This window comes from Apodemus sylvaticus, chromosome 12 (assembly GCF_947179515.1).
Source record: "Apodemus sylvaticus chromosome 12, mApoSyl1.1, whole genome shotgun sequence".
In the NCBI taxonomy this organism is placed as follows: domain Eukaryota; kingdom Metazoa; phylum Chordata; class Mammalia; order Rodentia; family Muridae; genus Apodemus; species Apodemus sylvaticus.
This window is the reverse complement of record NC_067483.1, coordinates 44,460,436-44,484,564: the sequence shown is the minus strand read 5'-3', so window position 1 is coordinate 44,484,564 and position 24,129 is coordinate 44,460,436. Positions and strand designations below refer to the sequence as shown.

Below are 24,129 nucleotides of genomic sequence, written 5' to 3'. Positions count from 1 at the left end.
TGACAGAGCAAGTCATTAGAAACTACATTTCAGCAAATGTGTGTGCATCCACTGTAGTGTCTCTGCAGCAAGAGTAAGCACGGGTTTCCCTTCCCTCCAGCAGGAGAACCTTAAAGAGAAACCATGTTTTCATTGGAACAAAACTAACACACCTTGTAAGGAACTGTAAGGAACAGCACTGTTCATAGAAAATGCTCCACCTGGTCTTGGTTCTCCTTGCCAAGGGTGTTCTCTACAACTGATGAGACTTCTTTCTCCATTCCAGGCAGTCCTTCCCTATTCTACTAAACACATAAAACCGCAGGCAGAAGAAAAGAAGAACTTCCAACTCCCTACACTCTTCTTCCTCCCACACTTACATACTTCCTCTGATCAGTGAGTCAGACCATACTAAGGACAGAATTTGTAAAAAAAAAAAAAAAAAAAAAAAATACCCTAAAGGGAATAAAGAAACCCCCAACACATCATTACTAGAGAACAGAAGGAGCTAAAATTATCTTTGAAGACATAAAATATGCTCACTTCTTTTACTTTAAGAATAAGCCATTGGTAAACATAATTTAAATAATCTATTATTTTGCTTCCTATGGCTAATTGAAAAGATGGAGTTTTTTGTTTGTTTGCTTTGCTTTGCTTTTGTTGGTGGGGGGCAGAAGAAAGTGTGCTTCATGTCCAACTTTCTATTATTTTATTTCTTTCTTGGCAGAGCAAATGAAGGCTGTAAATGGTGCACAGCACATTGCGTTTCCAGAGGAGGAGGTTACAAAAAAGAATGAAGTGAATATTTGACTCAGGAAGCAGAGTCTCCATGAGTCAGAGGTGAGCCTCCTAGAGTATGTGAAATAAACATGGTGTGTGTGTGTGTGTGTATGTGTGTGTGTGTGTGTGTGTGTGTGTGTGTGTGTGTGTGTAGTGGGGGAAATGATACACATGTATGTGAGGGGAAGACTTTAGTACCAATATCTTTATTTACTGATTAAAAGTGAGCAGCTGTAGCATGTTCTAGTGTCTAAAAATTATAAAAATTTTATTCAAGAATAATAAGTAAAGAATAAGCAGGAACTTCATTGTTCTGATAATATGGATTCTCTAGTACAATATGGCCAATATAATGAAATCTTTTAGCAAATGTATTAATGTGTTCAAAAATGCATGGTTGGTTAAAGAGGTATTTTGGGACAAAAAAAATCATGTCCTTGAATAATGTAACAGAATAAGTAAATATGTCAATAAGCAGATCTAGCAATGAACTTAAATTTTAACATTTAACAACTTGTTTAGTGTATCTCTGGGTACCTTTTTTATGATTATGCAAATTTGAAATACAAATACTTGACATCCAAGTGACATAGAAAATATGGCTCACAGAGACTCAGCACAGCCCTCCACAGAATGCTAGCTATAGACACTCAAAATGACTTGCTGCGCATGGGTTTTCAGTCCACAAAATCCAAAACGTAACTGAAAATCATTATGCCCATTTTCTCAAAACAAATTAGAAGTTCTTTATGAAGCCAGTCATTTAAAATTCATTTTTCCCAAATTCTGCTAAAAATACTTTATACATGAATTCAAATCTCTTCTTGGACATGCAGAATAAAAACACAGGGAAAATGTGAAATTTGGTGGACAGAAGAGTAGCTTTGAAGCTCTGGGATCTGGCATGACTTGTGACACAAAGCATGTCACCCAGGCCTCTCTGAGAGCTGGGCTAATCCTGACATTGAGCTCCCTGGAGAATAAGTTAGAGAATAATTATCCTATGAATGTAATACAATGGAACCTTCTCATAAGGACACTTTTTAAATCTACATCGAGTTGGACCTTAGTACAAGTCTTGGGGAAAAATAAAACCTTGGTGCCAATTTAACTATTTCCAAGCTCCAGTTACTTCCTCACATCTCCACTGCTGTGCATACCCTGGGGAAGCACACTGTTCTACACAGGCTCCCTGCTTCATCCCTCACAATCCCTCTGGACCTGGTCTCCAACAGCAGTCATGATGTCTTGTTGATGTGAAAGAGAAATCACACAGGCGACTGTTCAAACTCTTTAGCAGCTTTAAAACAAAACCCCAATTCTTATCCATGACTTTAAGTACCCTACATGACCCGCCCACCCACTTCTTCATTGTGCCTCTTAACATCCCCTTTCTAGTCACTCTGTTCTGACGATGATGGCCTCTTTGTTCTTCCCTGTTCACCATAATGATGTTTGCATTTCAGGCCATTTATTCTCTTGCGTCTCTTTTCTGGAAAGATCTAGAGTTGGGTTTTTCCCAAACCTTTTCACTTTTCATTCATGACTTAGGTAAAATACTTGTTAGGTGCATCTTTCTCAACACACATGTATGTAAGCTCAAAATTCCCCTTTACTGGTCTTTTCTAATCTCAGTGTTTATTGCATATATGGTTATATTCTAATATGTCTGTATGATGAGCTAGGAACTTGTTAATCATTTGTTTACCATCATTTCCTCCACAGTGAGAAGACTCTGAGAAGTTAAATGTGTGATCAATAAATATTTGATGAATTAAAAGGAATAGCTAACAATAAGATGCAGAAGTATAGGGATCACATGACCTCTTTGGCTTATGTTTATTTCTTGAACTTCCCAGTCATCTCTTCTAATAATGGTAGTTCTATTTTAAAATGGCTGTCCCATGGCTAATTTGATGAGTTCACATTGTACTCTGTAATGACTGATGCCATTATCTTCAATACTGTCCATTTGTTGAACACAGACTTATAAAGTCATGGAAATTAAGGAAAATGAATTTATATAATACAAATCAAACAACTCCAATCCAAATTTCAATTACAAAGGGTATTTTTATTCAGACTGTTGAAATAAATAAGGCTCTTTGAATGCTATCATTCAGGCAGAAACAACTTGGTGCTTTCAATATTTCTAGAGATATTTCAGTCATAGGATTGCCTCTTTGATGTCTTCATGGTTGTTTTTCCCCTAAGTCCTTACCCATTAATTCAATATTTTAATAAACATTCACTTGGCATTCACTGTATCAAGGGCTTCTGTTGAGTAAATGAGACCTCCATTTATGTAATAGTCTCTGAAAAGATGAAGAGATACTACAAAAGGAAAATATGGTAAGTACCATGAATAGAATAGAGCTATAAAGTTATTGGACTTTAAAGGGATGCTATATGTCAAGTAAGGCTAGGGGAGATGAATCTTAGATGTTTCAACCTCAGTTGGACTGTATTTGAATGTTCAAAAAGAAGAAAAAATCATTTCAATAGAAGGAAATAGCATAAGCAGACTTGAAATGTATATATGATCAGCAATAGCTCAACATAATGATAGGAGACCTTGGGTTATGATTGTTTATATGCTTATACTCTCTGTAGACAAGGGTTCTAACTCTCCTATAGAAGCTAAATACACTTAAATATAGAGTGGACATGTGTTCTTAAAGCAAAAGTGATTTCTATTGTTTTCTCCAGGTGATAATTTAAAAAACCAAAAGAAATTCTCAAAGACCAAAGTAGATTAGAGAAGTCACCAAGTAATACATACCATTAGGAAGAGTGACCATATAATCAGCCCTGAGCTCTTGCAGATTGTAATGACATAATCTTTAAAACATTCTTTGACATTGTTGTAATCAGGATATGAGGGAAGCATGCCATCACTGCTTAAATGCTTTAAAGGTATCAGGGTTCAGCCCCTATGATGAGATGTATACATGTGCATGAATATGGAAGTACTTCTAGTTTTGCATGCCCAGTGAGAACAAGTCTTGGGAGCTGGTTAAAGACCCTTGCAGAAAATTGTTCTTCTATTTGGGTATTTCTAGGGAGAGTTGTTGTCTTGCATGTGCAAATAATTGTGACTCCACTATAAATTTCTTGATCTTGTCCAATTTATAGCAAAAGAACACTGTGTTCTACATACACAAAAGAACAATCCTTTTCATTGTTGTTAGTGTTGGTTACTTTTTAAATATTCTTGTGGAAACTGGATCCTTAGCAAGAAAGACAAGCTATGAGAGTTGCTGAGAATGAGTGTCATCAGCCCTTCTTTGTGTAGGCGCCGGAGAATTCAAGGATGACTAGTAAGAGTTCTTCTCACGTGGGCCACAGGTAACTTATACTTACAGGCATGACGTTACATTTAGTCTGAAAGCACACTCATTGGTTTGTCTGTGAGGACAGGGCTAAGGAGGGGAGATGGCTACTAATTTTAATTTCTTGATTAACAACATTACATTTCAAATTGCAACCCTAGTATCTCATTTCAGGAAATCCAAAGTAACTCGTGTGAATGAGTTCCTGAATTCATCTTTTAAAGGGCAAACTTCACCAGCTCATACTTAGGTTTTTCATCTTCTAATGGCTGTCAACTCTCTAATAAAAGTGCTTGCAAAACACAGTTGTACAAATGAATCACATGTAGTGGCACAAAGGGGATTCCCAGAAGAAGATGATCTGCGTAGAGGCTGAGTTTCACTTTGAAGAAGGGATGCTGTATAAAATACATGGGTTATGAGAAATCAGCCAGCCCGCTGGTTGCCCTTACACTCAAACTGCAGCCATTCCTGTCTTCCAGCCTATAACTGGCCTACCCTGCAGATTCTGGTGTTTGCCATCACCTACAGTGTTTGAAGCAATCCTTCAGCCCTCCCAGCATGAAAAATTCTGTTAATTTTGTCCCCCCCCCAAAAAAAACCCTGAATGCAAGAATAAATATTTTATGTCTTGAAGATGGCTATCTGAATACTGACAAGCTTCTTTGGGTATTTGAAAACCTTGCCCAATCTTCCCCATACTCCTTCTTAGACTCATTTTATAGCTAAGCCAATAGATATATGGTATATATATAATCTATAGTCTTATGCTAAAATTAGTCCAGCATATAGGGCTAGCCTTCTTAGTACTCAGTTCTACACCTCTTAAAATGCTCTGAATAGTGGCCATTTTAAGTTATTTCAGCTGCATGCTATGGCCAATCTGCTGTTAGCTGCCCTTGATAGCAAAGGGTAGATACTAGTGGAAAAGCCAAGAACAGAAGAGAATGGAAGAAAGGAAAGGAAAGAAAAAACACAACCCAACTAAACCAATGCTCAACAAATGCTCTGAAAACTAATAATATATAGTAAAACAACTTGGCTAGAAAGCTCTTCTTTTGGATTAGTGGATAAAAACACTTTCAACGGTATTAGAGATCCTTACAGCATATGTAGTTTTTTTTTTTTTTTTTTTTTTTTTTTTTTTTTTTTTTTTTTTACGTGATGAGGTATTTTCCTAGCAATTTCCCCATATGCTATTATTTAAGCATCCACATTAGACAATTCTACTGGGACTTCCTGCTGACGGATTGAAGGTAAGAGTGTGTTTAAAGTCTATGCTGCGTTTGATGATAGGATTAAGAAGTTGGTTGGTATAGGGGTGAAGAGTAGTTTGAGAAAGTAATCCTCCCAAGGGAAGCTTGCAGGGAAGATCAATTGGTTTTGTTTCTGCAATGCACAGTGCAATTTCTGGAAAAAAGAATAGGTTGTCTAGGTGTCTGGTGTAAATGTTCAGTGGTGGTTCTTTAACTATGGTTAAATTTCTAGGAACCATTTCAACTCTTCTAAGTAGTAAAGCTACTCCTTCTAACCATGTTCATGCCTGTTGTGTGTGTGTGTGTGTGCATATAGTTTGCTTGCTATATTTATAATGTCAATAAAGAATTGAAACTCACATTTTTGTTTTTTCTCTTTAAAGCTCTCTTTTTATAATTTATGTCTGCCTTTTAATTTTTATAAAATACCTTTGAGGACATGTTTCTTACTCCTGTTCCTGTTATTCCTCCTTATTCCTGTGTAAACAGCTCCACCAACCAAACATTCTTAGTTCTTGCATTCACTCTGCTCTACACTCTACTTATATTAAGAAAGAAGTTTGGAAGAAAAGCCTGGGAATGCGAGCATGAATATTACCGCGTCGTCTTCCATTCTCTACGCTAGCGCTGTCTCTCTCACTCCGTCCACATTTTCTCCCTCCTATCCCTAAGGAACAGATATTTCTGTGGGGTGTGGAAGTTTTTGAATGGTTCTTCAGCAGAACATCACAGACAGCCTGTGAGATATCCCATGCTGCAATTTTTCAGTCTACATGCTTGAAGGTAAGGGTCACATTGAACAAAACAGCTGACTGTAGCAGGAATGACAGTGGTAGTCTATTTCCATTTATTTTATTTTATTTTATTATCTTATGTTATTTTATTTTTGGCTTTTTCGAGACAGGGTTTCTCTGTGTAGCCCTGGCTGTCCTGGAACTCACTCTTTAGACCAGGCTGGCCTCGAACTCAGAAATCTGCCTGCTTCTGCCCCCCAAGTGCTGGGATTAAAGGCATGCACCTCCACTGCCCTGATTCCATTCATTTTATTTTCTCACTGTTGCTGAGTGTAAGCGGGAAAGAGGGCATGATTTATTACCTCAAGCAGGTCAGGTGCCTCAAACAATACAGAAGGTGAAACAAATGTTTGCCTCTGTACAGGTGCTCAAATTGCCAACACACCACTCGTGAATATCTCATAAGCTTCCTGTGATGTGCCACTTAGAAATTAGTTCAACCATATATGTATAATACTCTCTAATCTGGAAAATTATGATTATTTTCTCTTGTAAGATCATAGATTATAGTTTTTTATAATTCACTATTCTAAAGAAAATGATAATGTCAATGGAAATGATGGTAATATGTCAAATAAATATCTGTTAAGACTTACAATGAAAACACATTGTTCCATTAGGCAATTTAAACTTGACTATAAACTTTCTTTTTCTTGTACTTTACTAATTTTTGTAAATGCTATTATCTCAAAATATTTGAATTCTTTATTATTTTAAAGCACATCAGGAATCAAGGTGGAGGTTGATTCCTTCTCATATACAATGAGATGATTTCTTCACTTCCTCCTTGAGTGCTTTCATTAATCTAGAGGTGGCATTTCTCTTTAGTAAGACAAACACAAAACAAAAACCATAAAAATGGGGCACAGCCCCATTTGCATGTGCAAGGCTTTGTGTTCAAGTCCCAGCATTAAAAAGAAAATCTTATTTTTCATCAATCTCTCCATAAAGAAAACCTCCATCCCACAAAAGCATTTGCTACCTATTCACATAACGGCTTTGGCCAGTTAAGTCTCTTGAACCTGGTTGCACTAAGGCAAAGAAATGCAGCAATACATTAAATAAAAATCTGAGGACACAAAGACCAAACAATGGCTAATAAAGCCACATTGACAGCAAAAGGCTCATTAGGGAAAATCAGCTATGTTGTCAGAAAGGGAGAACACACTCCAGAGAGCACATCACTGTTATGATCGCTACTGAAAAACCTACTGAAGTGTCAATTCCACAGAAATGAGAGAAACGTGCAGACCGGCAGAGAATGCTTTTCAAGGCACTTGAAGTCACTCTAAGGCTAGCACTGTGCACCTGAATCTCTCTCGGAACTATTAGCTAAGCTGACTTCATTTCTGAATGCCCCGGGGGCTCTGTCCTCTTCCCGAGTCAGAATGCCCACATCTGGCTGCCATCTCATTTGTTTGCTGCCCAACTAACTTTTATTTTCTTTATAAAATAATGCTGTATATTTTAGCTTGGAAATGGTCTTAGCTCAAAAACTTTGTAGGGACTCACATTGGGTGAATTAAAACTGCTTATAAATCCAGCTCTAGAGGAACTGGTGTTTCTAGCCTTTCATGAGTACCTGCATTCGCATGGACACATCCCCTTCATGCACACTCACTCACACACACACACACACACACACACACAAACCCCAAAACAAAACAAAACAAAATGACAAAAAAACCCTAATGACTAAAACCCCAGAAGAGTGTAAATAAAAACTAGAAATCAAAATTCATGACAAAACTGACCAGAACAATAGGTGTGAATTTGCTAACTTCTTGATTGTGTTTTTTTTTAATTATTCATACAGGGAAACATAAAGAGCATAAGTGTATGTGAACTCATTTGGTTGCAAACATTATATTTGATAAAAATCTCACTGAAGAGAACAGAAGGTGTAGTCTAGCAGTATGTTTTGACAAGAAGGCCCAGACTTCCTTAAAAGAACTCAACTCTTGGCTGCTGTTTCCACATCTCCAACAATGAAGCATCCTTTAAGTGAACATCAAGGATACAGGCACATGTCCCATACTATTAGATATACTCTCTAAGTCATATGTGTGTGTGTGTGTGTGTACGTGTGTGCATAAGTATATAAGTAAATAAGTATATATAAGTATACATGTATATATAATTAAAAGTATGTATATAAGTATACATGTATATATAAGTAAAAGTATGTATATAAGTATAAAAGTAGGTAAGTAAATCATACACACACATGTATGTATACACACACACACATGCACACACACACACACACGTACACTTTCTTTAGATAAATCCCATTAGGCAACTTAAAAACAGTGACTAGTTAATAATTCCCAAATGTTGTAATTCCTAAGGGCTTAGACTAGAACATGAGGTTAGAGTCTCCTATCTATGCATCTAAATGATTTGCTTTCTTCTCTTTTTATTTTCAGTCACAGTGAGGTGGGGAGAACATCAAACCAGTAATGCATTTTAAAATGCAAGTTGGCATTAATTCTAAGAAGGATGTAGCTTTATCTCATATTATTATGGGTAATCAATACTTGGATGTTCAGGTCAGATGTCTAATGAGTTCCGTTCCAGGGAAGACTGGCAAGGGATGTGTTTAGACATCACAGAAAAGCCAAATTTACTTGTTAATATTTCTGTATATATTATCTGATACATTATTACGGTGTATCTCTTGATATACACCATAAAAATCTATGACCTGTGCTGACGGTATGCCACTCTTTTTTATTGTTAGTTTTTTTAACTATTACATAAGTATATGGAATTCATTCTGGTTATTCTTCCCTCCCTCCTCTCTCTCTTTTCTCTTTCTGATGCCTGTCCCCTTACCTCTCCCCACCTGTCCCTTTCCCAGATTCACAATTCTTGATTTTGTTGTATGACTAATTTATTTTGACCATCGGACTTGGCCTACCTGTTGAAACTTCGGGTGCACCAGGGATATAAAAATGAAGACAGTGTATGAGTCTTTCTCTGGTTCTAAACATATTTAGAACCAGTTTATTTTTACGTCAGTTATATTTTTTCAAGGAGCCCGTATGATGCCTGGTTAAATTTCCAGGCAGTTTATCAGTGATTTGGTTTTTAAATCTCCTTTACCTACTCAATATGCTATATTCTATAAGTCTATCTAAACTGATGTAATGCCTCTCTCAGAAATGTTTACAAATTTTATACCTGTGTTTGGTTTCTCTTTAAGTCATTCACAGTAGTCCTGAGGTCCATCTCATAGTTTGTTCCATTCAAATGAGTGGAACCACTAAAGTCCTTTTGAAAGGATTCTGAAGCTGAATCTAAGCACATGACTCAATCAAAAATACTGAGCATCAGCTTTGGGTAAGGCAGTGGGAATATATATATATTCATGTTCTTCTTGTCTGAAAAAAAATATGTTGACAACAGAGATTTCATGGAGATTTTAAGAGTTAGAATATGTAACTAGGAATACAGTTTTCAAAACTCTTGAGTTCTTTGATTTATTTTTTTCTCACAAACTTTGGGTTACTCAGAAATTCGATGACACACATAAGACCTCTCTCGCAACTTACTAAGTGTTCAACTGAAAGCTTGAAAACATGAAACTGTAACTCAAATCAGCTTTTCTACCTTGGAGGAAACGAATAAGTCTACTCTTGAACACTTTTTTAACAAAAACTCTTGATTCTGGGTAATATGATGAACATACTGTAGAATCTTGAGTCAGTCCCATGCTGTTATGATCATGTATCTCTTTGTCAACATTTAAGGAATAAACCACTATTCTTTATGTGACATTGCATTTGTAAAAATCTGAAACTTGAAGACCATCAGCTTACACAATATACAATCCTAAATGGTCTGAAATGTCAAGAAAAGACGTTCTCAAGATGCTTCTCTTTGAAAATGTGCCAAATAATTGAAATTCTAAAGGACAACAAGAAGAATTAAGTATCTGTAAGTTCTAGAACTACACAAACAATATAAAATAATGTGGAGGACAATTCTCAGTAGCACATAGGATTACTGAGTTGAGGAAACTGGTCAGCAGATGATCATCCACGGCTCCTTGTTTTCAGTTGCTTTGAAACTTGCTATTGTTCTTAGAGCCTTGCTTTAACTGTTGAACTCCTGTATTCTATCAGACTTATCAGTCTCTCTACTTTTGTATACTCTGCTCATGAAGAGTGGTTTATTTTGTCTTTTCCTCAGAAGTAATTAACATTAATGATATTTGAAGCAGACAGATTCGGCATGTTCCCTAGAAATTGCCCAAATCAGTGCCAAAGACACTGAGGTTTTTCTGGGGGTGGATTCTGAAAGTTTGTGGTGCTGGGAATCAAACTTGAGTGCTCTGTAAATCTTACCTGCTTTTAACCACTGAGCCATCATTCCATCCCTAGATTTGGGGGTGGGGGCATGGTGTTTTGAGAAAGGTTTCTCTGGGTAGCCCTGGCTGTCTTAGAACTCAACTTTGTAGAACAGATTGGCCTTGAACTCAGAGATCTATCTGCCTCTGTATCCCAAGTGCTGAGATAAAAGGCATGCACCACCACTGCCCACTCAATTTGTTAACCTTCTAATAATCTCTTGAATTTTTTGATAGAAAATAATGTTGCACCATTTCACTAACTAAATCACTTAAACACTAAATTTTTCACTTTAAATAGCTGACCTTAAAAAATATGAACTCTTACTTTGATTAACAAATTGTTGCATTTTATGAACATTTTACTAGGCATTGGCAGTTTCTAGACCAATGCAGTTCTTTCTTTAGCTTAACATTCCGTTTTAAAATGTCTTGTAAGAGGATTAAGACCTATATACTCAAAAGTGACAGAAGTAATGGGAATCAAGTCCAAATGTAACCATTAACAATGTCTTGTGTGCATTTGAGCTTTTACAAGAGCCATTCAATTTGCATCGACTACTTTAGAAGCAAAGATAGTTTGGGCACACAAATAGATTGTAAGACATTTGTGGCTGACAGATTCATGGCATGTTTTGAATGGCTGTTTGATCATCATGTCTTACAGGAACAAATTAAATCTTTTTATTTGGACCTCACTAGAAAAATAATTTCAACATAGTTAAAACTTTTATATCTTGAGAACTACTGGGATGAATATCACAATCACTATTTAAATCACCTGGTGTAATATTTTCCTCCTTGAGCGCTCATAACTCATGTTGAGGTCCTGATTCTGAAACTATTTTCTGTCTGACACCTGAAACTCTAAGTTCAAATCTGGTCATTCCCAGAGTGAAAAAGCCTTTGTTCATTACCGTTGTAAGTTGGATTACCTCAAGCATAATCTGAACAGAATTTACAAGGCAAGCAGTTCACAAACAAGAAACTTGAGCAAGTTTGCAGTGCAAAAACTCAAGGGAAAGCTTGGCAAAGTTCTCATCATTCACTCGAGGATTAGCTTCCCTGTAATAAAAATAGTGCCAATGCCCAAATTAATACCTAGTACATTTCATAATACATTGAGAAAATACTCATTATTTGATTCTTCCTATTACCATTTAATTCAGCACCTGGGAATCCCTGGGTCAAACTATGACTTTCCAATGACAGCAGTTAAGCACTATCTCTGGTTGCTATGCTACTGAGAATTCCCAGATGATCAGAGAGTCCTGGAGAGTGATTCCTGTTCAACACAATCTTTACCTGTAAGTGGCAAGATTTCCTCACTTCCTTTGCTTTATTAGCAAAATTATTTGACCTGCTTTATTAGCAAAATTAATATTGAGTGAATATTATCAGAATTATTTGACGTGTTCAACTACAAAATTTTCACAGATGATACTTCAGGAAAGCAGTAGGGTTGAGGAAAACTGCTCCTCAGAAGACACCTCCAGTCCAGTGACATTTTTAAGAGCAAAATAAACGAAAGCAGATAATGTTATATAAATGTGGATCTGCATTTTACAAGGATGGAACGCAAAATAACCTATAGATTGTTTCGAGAGCTCAGCAGTCATCAGACAGTGAGAGGACTAACTGCACTTGCTTAGAGATTTGTAAACATCTTGGAGATCTAGCTCAGTCTTTGTGATTCACTGATAGGAAACCAGAGGTCCATAGAGAATCATTACACTATACAAGTCCGTAGAGAGTCATAGCATTTCCAAAGAAGCAACCTTTCCTGATCCCTAACCAAGGTGTTTCTTAGTTTTTGAATATGCATAATGAGAACGAGACATGAGGATTTTGAAAGATTGTTAATTGACCAGGATTCTGGAAAACAGCAATAAAAGTGGCCAATTTTATGACACTGACTACAGTGGAAGAAGGGTACTGGTAGCTAATGAATATAAGGAGCCAAAGACAACAAATGAAAGAAAAACTTCATTGAAATGATAGCACATATGTTTGTAAATCTAGGGATAAAGTAGTGAGATGAGAGCTGATTTCTATACATTTTAATGCCCTCTCTAATAAAAGTGTCATGTTTGAATAAATGGTTTTGTCCACAAATATATCTACAAATAATTTAAAATTTGTTGTGCATCAATAATATGCTTTTTAAATTTTATTTTATTTTGTTTTTGTTGTTGCGACTTTTTTAAAAAATTATTTATTTATACTCCATATTTTACTCCCCCATCCACTGTCTGACTGTTCTACATCCCATACCTCCTATCCACTCCATGTCTCCACGTGGATGTCCCCATGCCCCATCCCACCTGACCTCTAAACTCCCTGGGGCTTCCAGTCTCTTGAGGGTTAAGTGCATCTTCTCTACATGAACACAGACTCGGCAGTCCTCTGCTGTATGTGTGTTGGGGGCCTCATATCAGCTGGTGTATACTGCCTGTTTGGTGGTCCAGTGTTTGAGAGATCTCAGGGGTCCAGATTAATTAAGACTGCTGCTCCTCCTACAGGGTCGCCTTTCTCCTCAGCTTCTTTCAGCCTTTCCGTAATTCAGGGGTCAGCAACATTTTTTTTATCCTGTACATCTCACATAAATAAGATCAGTGATTATGTTTACTGGAGCTTGTGATAAACAATGAATAGGAGATAGAAACGAATGGAGCCTTTCATATGCCTCATTCTCTTCTCTGGGTCATGTGGGGCCATTGTCTCCAGTCAATAGTTATTACTGGATGTTAATTACCCAATGTTGGGATAACATGCAGTTTTTAAATGGAAGTAGAATACACTCTGTATGAATACCCACCGTAAGTATCTGAGCCAGGCATCTCATCATATGTCTCTTCCATTTAAGTTTTAAGAGTTTTGGCTTAAGTTGTAATTTACTACAGATGTGCCCTCATGTACTTTTCCCCAAGTAGTTTATTTACTATGGAATCTACAAAACAACACAATTCATCTTACCTATGTGTTTTAACATTCTATTTCTCAGATGTTGTGTAAGAGAAGGCATTAAGTGGTGACAGAGGTTTATGCTCTAATGGCTAGGTGCAGAAAGATCCCTGTCTGTCAAGTCTGAGTCAGAATGCACCACCATATGGTTCATGCAAATCTCTGACAACACATACAAATCGGAAACTTTTTCAGAAATGCATTCATTCCTTTTCTTAAAGGTCAGCACGTCACTCAAAGTGAAGGAACCAAAAAATAATGCCAATGTTAGTGTTCCTTTCCATGACCGTATTCACTGAATTTCCTTCAAATACCAAGCTGAGCATAGTTCTAAGAGTTTCATAGTTCTAAGAGTATTTTAAAATAAAGCATCCTTACAAGTGGCTCAGGGAATGTGGAAGGTGAGTGTGTTGATGCATGGAGATGACTCTAATACAGGATCCTCTTTAAAAAGCAGGGGGATGTGGTAAACAGGATGCTAAAGCATGATGTCATAGCCTCAGTACCCACACCTTGTGCAACACGAAGACACAGTGTAAAGGACTGGCTTGCATAGGCTCCACAGAAAGGGAAGATAGACGTAGGCTTTCTCAGTGTCTGTCATCCAAGTTAGTGGGGGCCAGAAGAAAACTCTTTCAATGTCTTACCACAATAGTCACCAAATTATATATATAAAGGAAGATTAAATCACAATCATTCCCCTCCCTCCTTGATTTTAAGATGAGCTTTAAGCGGACTAACTAGGAATTTTACATGTGATGTCTCATTTTTGACAGCGGTTTTTAATACCTATCTAACTTTCTTTCTTTGTTCTATGTTTAAGTTTAGGGGCATCTCATGCTTCATACATGCAACTAATCATTAGATTTCAGATGCATATATCTGTTTCTCTTAAACTGTCGACACTTATAAAATGTGATATAAATACATAGCTCATAGCTAAAGGTTTTCCAAAGTTTTAGAAAATGCTACTGTTTTGTTTTTTAATCTCTCTTTTAGTTTCACATTATAAAACAAAATTAATCTTGTAAGAGTAGGCAACATGAGAGTATGCTTAGAGTATGCATATGCTTAAAAGAAATACCTAAACAAAAATATCTATACTTACTATCAAGAGACGTGGTTGGGATAGAAATAGTTGTTTTAGATATCCTCTCAAAAATATTCCAGTTACACTGCAGTAATGTGTATCAAATTCCAGTTGTACTTGATCAACCTCAGTTATACCTTAAAGAACAGCCATACCCACTGTTTATTAATTACAAAGGAAGTGGGTACAAGCTTACAGAGCTTTGAAAAATGTTCCCATAACAACTACTGTGTATTTTTTAACATTCAACATATTTTGCTCACTCAGGACTGGAAGTTTGCTCAGAGTGCCCAATAACGGCCAAGCACTTGCACAAATGTTGCACCTGGAACAGAGAGGAGTGAAGGGGGCAAAGGTCAAAACCAAGCCTTAATAAGCATTGACTGAACAGACTTCAGACTGAGTGAAAAGTCCAGACGGCCCCTGCAGCGTCATCTTACATCTGATTTTTCTCTTTTCAACATGGAGTATAATCTATAAATGCAGCCAAATCGCTGGCAGCTTAACCTCTGGTTTTAGTTTAGTTTTTATCTTCCAGAGACTCCACCCCCCCTTTGCAAAGATTTAAAAACTTAACCCTTTGCATCCCCCTATTAACCAATGAATGTCACTGGTAGCTTACATCTGTAAAACTCTTTCCAGGACAAGAGGCACTGTAAGTGTTTTCTAAGCAAAGTGCTCACTGAGGGATTCCTATTTGCCTAAAACATTTTGAATAATATTCTGGTAAATGACTAATGGATCAAGACAATCAAATCTCACAATCAGCAAAAAGTGTGTCTTTCATGCATATTCCACTGTGGTGGATTTAAATGAACACTTAAAACCTTAAAAGGAATTGTCTTTCTCCCACTTACTATCACATAGAAGCAAAATTTGCATATGCTTTTCTGTTTGTGCATATGAGTGCTGAAAATGTTAAAAATTCGGAGACTCTTATACCTTCAGGTTAGGTGACACAGTCTGCCCTGATAAATTTATTGGCATAATCTCATGGCTGCATGCTTTATTACCTCTCCTTTAACCTTTATTTTCAAAATACAAAGTTTTGCCTCTTTTAAGCAACGATTTTCCTCCAGGAAATATACCTAATCAAGGGGAGAACACAAGAATAAACTGGGCATCCACCTTGAGCTTATTAAATGAGAGAAGCCTTCCACTTGGAGGTGGGCTCACTGCAGGAGCTTGATGTGAGAGAAGAGGCGGAGGCAAATGCAGTGGCTCGTTACGACACTACGGACTTTCAGAAGGCCAGAGACATCTGCACGAGCCCCTATATTTATCCTCACATCTATTCATATAGCACCACTTCCTTTACAGCTAAGAATATAAAATTAGAAAACACAAGAGCTCGCTAGTGTGTGTATGACCCATAGGCCTCTCAATGAACGAGGAGGCAAACCCTCCCTAAAGCTAAAGACTGGGTGCACAGCAGACAGGAGGGGAGGCATCGAGTGGACAGGAGAGGTAAAGTTGGAGATGGCTCCTATGCAAGAAAACCAGTACAGTGTCCAGGGAGACTGAAGGGGGACCTGGGTTTCCTGTGAATCTCCATCACAGAGTCATTCCCACAGTTTCACAGACAGGAAGGGGACCACAGTGAGGGCGGACATTTTGCACAGCTGCAAAGATTCCATAACTGTCCATAATTAATCCTGGATTTTTTTTATTTTACCAAAATGGAAATTAGGATTCGTGAAGCAAAATTAGAATGGGAATCTCAACCAAAAACCTAAAGAATGAAAAATACTAACACTCATCTTAATGAGATGTAAAGTTATTGTCGCATTAAATAGTTTTGATCAGCCTTGGCCCCCCACAGAATCAAGACCTGCTCAGTAGGCAATGGTGCTACAGAAAAGAAGAAAGCAGAAGTAGCTTCGAGTCATTGTCCTTATTTAAAACTGCTTCTTGATTATTTAGTGTGTGTGAATGAATAAAAATTTCAGTACAGATTTAATGTAATCATACCCGTGATCCCATTCTTCATTGTTTTCTATAGCTTGGCTATGATTCATGATTAAATAAACTCTGTGGTTCTAGAGGTAAAGATAAGCTGTAGCTGTTTATAAATTAAAATCTTAGATGGCACATTACTGTCAATTTTTATTGTTAGTTAATAATTTTGATCTCTTAAGATTTTAAACATAGTCACATAGGGTAAGACAGAATTGAGTAAATTAGAGATGTGAACTCACATTTGTATTTGGCTTTTCAAATTCTAAGTCATTAAGAAAAATATTTCATATGAGACTAGCTCACACGCTTACAGACATGATGACAATTCTCATTCTAATGTACAGAAGCACACATGGACTCACAGTTAGTTATATTACGATATCAGAACTTTAAATTTCCCAAGGTTTTTAAAGAGTTGACTTAATGTATTAGTGGCTTAGAGCACAGCCTTCAGAACTGTAAATTCCATGGACAGTCCATCTCGATATTTGTATAATTTTGATGCAAATAAATCTAATGAATGTAACCATTCCTAGGATACATTTTTCAAATATTTGCATGAATATAGCTTATGTTAAACCATCTCTTTATTTGTCAATCTCTATATTTTTCAATATATTTTTTACATACTAGGTTGTCCCTATTCCAAATAACGAATATAACATTGAATCCAGGATCTGCACTGCTATAAAGCCTCTACAGAATTTTTCAATGGTACCAATAATTGACATTTATTTTATTAATTTCTATCTGTTTTTAAAATGTGCACCTTGAGTTCAACTTTTCTTCTAAGTTTTTATGTCAAAATGTCAGTATCTCATGAGTTTGCCATTCCAAAAATGTACTTAGGCCAGAGTATTTTTAACTGCAAAAAATACATACAAAGATGATTTGAGTCAAGAATTTATCCAAAATAGGGTCTGAGTATAGCTCAGAATGTGTGCACAGTACATGTTAGGTCTTGGGTTCAAGCCTCGGCACCATGTGTGCACAGTACATGTTAGGTCTTGGGTTCAAGCCTCGGCACCATCACATCCCTAAAATGAACTTGACAATGACAAAAAAATATGGGTGCCTACCAAATTAGATACCCACTTTCAAAGCATATATAACTAACAGAACTATATATTATATTTAAATATAAAATATATAATTCATTAAACTATATATTATGTTTATATACTTATATACATACATATCTCACCTTCTATTTTCAGTATTATTGCTAGTAAACTTACGAATAAACATCAAGGAAAATATTTTTCATTTCTTATCATTCATATACAATAAATCAAAAATCTTGATAATTAATATTTCCACAACAAATTGAAAATGCATACAGATCTGCTAATATATATCATATATACATCTGATGTAATAATGATTTACTTAAGCAATGAGGAAAATAACTATAACATTCCATCTTCCTATCTCAGTTCACTTGTTATGCTGCTGTTTTAAGGCACTATTTTTTAAAAACAAAGCTGTGTATATATGACATTTTTTTAATTTTTATGATCAAATGAGAGAAACATATCAACTAATTCTCACTAAAAAAATAATATTGCAGTTACTTTAATGTTAAACATTTTCAATATTTCCAGCTAGTTTGGATTGGCTAGAAAGGGTAAAATACAAAGACAGAACTGAGGCAGAGACTTACAATGCCCCCAGTGATTTCTGTCCCGGCCCTTCCTCTGCACATGGTCAATTAGAATTGAAAATCCTGTGCTGATTTCATTCGCTGGAATTTTTAAGCAGGTCAGGAAGAAAGATGTTATTGAAAGGAAGCGTCTCATCTAAATAAGAAAGGAGCGTGTGGCCATCTGGTCTTAGCTATACATATAAGAAGTTATTTCAGCTGAACTAAGGGTTGGTGTTTTAAAAGATGTGCCAAAAATCAACCCAAAATCCATTTACAGTAATATATATCTCCATCCTAAATGTTTCTGTTTAAACTTCCAAATATGCATTTGGTTCATTTCCTATCTGTGATTCATGAGTTGGTCTGACCCCAGCGTCTCCCTGAGCCTGAGTAGGTTGGTTGCAAGCAGAGGGTCAGACAGTCACTTTCCATATTCTCTGCCTTCATGGGGCATCTAACCAAACAGTGGCTCTTTTGTAAGTTATAAAAATAACTTTGATAGTCTTCATTCAAATTAATTTTGAGTTCAGCACACGTCCAGATTGGAGGTAGAAAATTTGGAGCATAAAGCAAAGGAACCAGTTCCCCTTCTTAGTTACTGCAAACAGAGTTTCCTTCACTCTCTGAACACTGCCTAGGCATCTGTGCACAATAATTCCAGACCTTCAGACTACAGAGTAAGCTTTTAAAAACACAATCTGTCTCTTCATGTGAGATTATGACCACGGAGTATACTTTTAGGAATCAACTGAGTGCTCAGAAAGACAGTCTAGTTTTGTAGTAATATTTGTTCTATTCTTCAAATTTGGGTTGAAGTTTTTGAGTTATGAAAGTAGTGTGTGTGTGTGTGTGTGTGTGTGCGCGTGTACGTGTGCGCGCGTGCGTGCATGCGTGTGTGGTGTAGTATCCATAATAATTATCTCACTAATAAACTAATTTATTCAGGACCCAAGTATGATTCTCACTTAATAGAATCAAAACCAGTAGATCTTACTACCCAAATTTCACTGTATTAAAGCACAGTCACACTCTACATTTCAAACACTCTTGTATCATAACAAAACTGAATTGTGACCACAAGCCTGCATTCTAATGTATATGTTAAATATTATCCATACATGGTCACAACACTCAGAGGATGCTGGGGGGCACAGCCAGCAAAATCTACAACACAAAGGCTTGGAATAAGAATATTCTGTGATCCCCAAGACTCTTGATGCATCGCTGACATGAAAGAACACGGGTTGTTTTCTGTTTGGGCACAGCTATCTCCTGTTTGTTCTGCCATTTCCAGTGAGCCATTACCATTGTGTAAGGAGAATAAACTATAGGAAATTGTTTGTTCGCAGTTATGTTCTGAAACACTATTTGTTCTTGGATTGGCCTTACGTAGTCCAGCTATTTCAATTAAGTCCATTATCTTCTTGTCTTTGAAAGATGCCTTTCTAGTAACCTGTATCCCCAGAGGGCAATGTCAGGTCTGGCTTTTAGAAAGTAGGGTGGAATCAAAAATAGTTCATTCAATTTCTCTCTTGGATAAAGAAATTAAATTATTTTTTTCATCAAGCCAGAACTTCAGTGTCTGTTGGGAGGGATTGTTTACATAAAAATAGAAAGTCATGCCTTAGAAAAAGTTATTTACTTGTTTACAGCCGAGTGTTACACCACAGAAATACCAGTCAACTTACATAGATTATTTTTGTAAGTACCAAACGTGTTAATTCTTCAACTGTATGCTTTTCCGAACAATAATCAAACGAAGCAATAATTTTTTATTCTCTTGCTTTAAAACAATCACATAACACATTGGTAAATAAATCCATTGTTGTGCTGATACTTTAGTGCAATTGTTCACAGGCATGTGCTTTGAAAATCTTTTCTAAATTAGGAGTGCAAAGAACGAATTTCAAAGCTTACAAAAAAAGTGCCAGGCATGTCTGCGCTAGCAAATATATCATAATTCCTATATTATTAATAAGTTACATATCAAAACTTGATAGCTAAGGTGTAGAATGTATGTAGAAGTTTTCTCCATTTCTATCTCAAATTTAGTCATATGGTGTAGTAAAAGTAATTATCTTTCTTCCATTTGATATAAGAAAATAAAATAATATCTGTATGTTAATAAAGATCTGAGCACTTGTCTGGTGAGTGACTCTTTAGGGAAGACCCAAAAAGTCAAAATGAAAAATATAGAGTGAACTCCTGCACAAACACTGAATCCAAGTTTCATCTAATCCAGATACATACTCACAAAGGCACAAAATGGGCATCACTTCAAAATCATTTGTACAAATGATTCTTTCCTTGAGGAATTTTAATAGTAAAAATGATTTAAAATTAATAGCAAATGTCAAATAACAATTCCTAATGACTATTACTTTTGTAAAATTTTGAGCCCAATTATTATAAAACGCTTTTCATTTCATCTATTCATATTGAAATCCAGCCACCTCTGACATATATAATCAGCATATTAATAAGGCATCCTAGACGCATAGAACTCTGACTACATACATCATGATAAGCACGCCCATACTGCCCCGTAAACACATCTTCAAGAAGGAGAGAGATAACTCTGAATAAAAGCCTGCTTTACTGTGTATGTTGGTTAACCCCGCAAACACTTGAACTTCCTATAGGCACACACCCAGCAGACGCTGGCGTCTAGATGATTGAAAATGTTGCCCACAAAGGCGAAATTTCATCTGTGATGACATCACCAACTAACCTGGGTTCGTTGTGATAGAGTGATGTGTTTTTCTTGCTGATGTGTGAGACTTAAGTGTGTGGGAGAGAGAGAATGAGAAAAAGACACAGAGGCAAACAGAACGATGCTTACAGAACAGCACCCCCAGAAACCGTCTGCAGCCCTCTCAACTAGCCTTGTAAGAACCTTCCCACAGACCTCCGACTTTGCCCCGTCGATCTTATACAGCATAAGTTTGTTCAAAAATGTATTCCCGCACTAGCAAATTCTGTTTCGTTTGGTTAACACACTGTGAATCCTCAAATATTCTGCCAGGATCCGTGGAGATGGGATTTCCACACCAAATGAGGCGTGTGCTTCTATGCGAAATGGTGCAGGAGTTGCAGTGTCCCTGGAGACCTGCCTTCGAGTGCTTGAGACATCTCGGTTTTAAAGGTAATGAAAGGGTTAAAAATTGAGTCTGTCTAGGGTAGGAGAAAGGGGATATTGTTGTCTTTAATCTTTCCGCAGTATGTGTACGACTTCCATCCCGGATCTGCACATAGCGGTGGAAAAGGCTCGGCATGCATTGCGTGCAAGCTCCTTGATTGTAGAAGGGGGGGTGGGGGTGGGGGACCTGGCTGGAGTCCAGACAGGCTAGAGCTCTGTTGATCAGTATGTCTAGCCTTCAGGTGTCTCAGCGCGCAGTGGGCGGCAGTGGGGGAGGTGTAGATAACACGAGAGAGCAGACAAAGAAAAACTGGTGTATTTTTAAAAGATTATGTGAAATTCCGTGCTCAAGCCTCCTTTTAAAAAAATGATTCCTAATGTCTTGGACTTTTATAATTACAGCACAGGCTCGGCTCTGGCACCTCTCTAAGCCGTAATTAGTTATGTCTGGAGCCTCTGAATAATTCCTTTCAATAATTGATGGAGTTAATATTCTCTTAAAAATGGGGAGGGCAGTGTGTTCTTATAAACTCTCTTTCTGTCGGAGTCTTTGTTGTTCAGAATCCTCACCAGTCATAATCACACTGATCTGATTTGCAGTTTCATTTCTTATGAGACTAACCATAACTTTTTAAGGATTTAGATGATTCTAGAAGGAAAGACATAATACATTGCTGGATTACCCTAGTTGACTATGAAAAGAAAAGAGGAACAGGAACAATTTTCACCATTTGTTTCCAATTATTGTATTTTTTTTAAAAAAAAATACTGCTTTGAATGTCACTTCTGTTTAAAACTCCATCAAAAAAAAAAAAATCTTACCATAAATACAACTTAGACGTTAGCTATATCCTTGCCTCCTCCCGCAGGAAGACATTCTAAATGATTTTGCTCTTTGAGGATTCTTCTATGAAGAAGCTTCGGCATGCTTCTTCCCCACCCCCCACATCCTCACCCCACCCTATTAGGAATTTTTTTTTAAAAAATCTTTATATGGAGGCCTGGCTCCTAAGACAGAAAGCTGTCTTTTCCATCGCCACACTGGCCACTTTCAGCTGCCTTCACTCCGTCACTCGTGCCCGGACCTTGCTTTGAATTTTGTGGGCAAAACAACAAAAAAACAAAAAAAAAAAAAAACAAAAAACAAAAAAGAAAAAAGAAAAAACCCAGTTCAGTCTCTGTCATTATTGTAAAATTTAAAACACTTCAAAAATGAATCAAAAGAAAGCCTGGCTTGAAGCCATTGTTCAGATTTAAGAGCTATTTTGCCTCCAAGTGTCTTTAGCAGTCTTTCATGGCTAATTATAATAACTGTCAGATGTCTGCAAAGTGTGGGGTGCCCTCGCCAGTGGAGTCAGCAAAGTTTGCCTTTTATTTTCCTGGGGACAAATCAAATCTGATTAGACATAAAGAGCGAAAAGAAGGGAACTAAGTACACATGTGTGTGCCTTCATTTTTTTTTTCCTATGAACAAAGCAGCAGGCTGGAGCAGTGTCCCAGTGCGGAGTCTCCGACAGCTACTCTTCAGAAAGCCTGACTTTCCTTTTTAATTCTTTATCTTTCACAGAAGAAAGCATGCAACAAATGCTCCCGGTATAGTTCCCTGCCCTTTGGCTACCTTTCAAACTACAAATAAAAGGATTCCCTGGCAAATCTTCGAGTATTTTGGGCTTCTGGCAGAAAACTATTTTAATCAGCACACTTGTCTGAAAGAAATGTATACTTACAATTTTCAAATGCTGCTTCTTGCTCTAGTCCCTCGTCCCTGCATGCGAGGCAGAAGCTTCTCTCCAGACAAACTGCGGTGCAGGTGCAGTCTTGTTTGCATGCCCAGGAAAGGGAAGAAGCATTTCCCAAAGTCACTCAGAACTCGGCCACTTGTGCTCAGGCATCCCTGTCTCCACCGTACTATCTGCAGTTCTGAATTGAACTAAATTAGAGCCCATGCGAAAGGCAGGGGCAGGCAGTCATGTGAGAGACACGCAGCCATCCTATTGGCCACAGAACCATAGCCTAGGCATTCTGCCTTCTCCACTATTGGTGAAGAGTTAAAACTGAAAGCATCTAGGTCCTCCTCTCCTGCTTATTTGTCCTTTATGTGTAGAAGAATGACTGTAGGATTTCACAGTGACAGAATCAGTTAGGAGCCACTGAAGTCACCCTCCCAGAAACTGTGGGAGGGGCTGGGAAGCTCAGCTTTTGCAAGAATTTTTCCCCTTTTCATCCCCTTGACCTGCAATTTTGTGTGTGATTTGCCTTCAAGAAAAATGTTGCTGTTGCTCTTCCTTCAGCTCCAATGAGAGAAATCAATTATCATCGCATTCACTCCTTTGCAGAATTTGTCAGGTTGAGGAGCACAGGATCAAGGTCTTCCAATGATAAGTTTTCTGATTTTATTTTGAAAACTAAGAAGGCTCTAGTGCAGTTCTAAACCAACATACTGAATTATTCATTAGTGACACCCTGCAAAAGAATTAAGTTTTTTGAGTCATTAGTTCGTTTTGGAGAAAACCAAGGGAAAAAAATAACGCTGAAAATATCAGAAAAGCAATATGCCAGGGAAATTAAATCAGGAACTCAAACTAAGTCGGTTAACGACGAGGAGGAAATGCATTCTCCTCCCTCAAATCCCATCTTTAATTACCTCTTTAAGCAATATAAAATGTCCATAAAACTTGGAGACAGACTGTATTTTCCAGTTATTTGGGGAATATTTACACAGCAGGGTTCTTAAAACACCTGAGATATTTGTCAAGACTTAAAGGTTAAGGTCCCGTAAAGATCATCAAATCCCACTCTCTCGATACTGAATCGTGCCTGACGAATAATGGCTGCCT

At 37.1% G+C, this 24,129-nt stretch overlaps 1 long non-coding RNA gene across 1 annotated transcript in view; it reads right to left on the bottom strand.

The window, feature by feature from the left end:
* LOC127697756 (uncharacterized) overlaps positions 1–23,191 on the bottom strand; it is a 66,106-nt gene extending 42,915 nt beyond the window's left edge. Inside the window, exon 1 of the long non-coding RNA XR_007980525.1 lies at positions 23,020–23,191. This is a non-coding gene — a long non-coding RNA (uncharacterized LOC127697756). The remainder of the gene's footprint in view (positions 1–23,019) is intronic.
* Between the last annotated feature and the right edge of the window lie 938 nt (positions 23,192–24,129).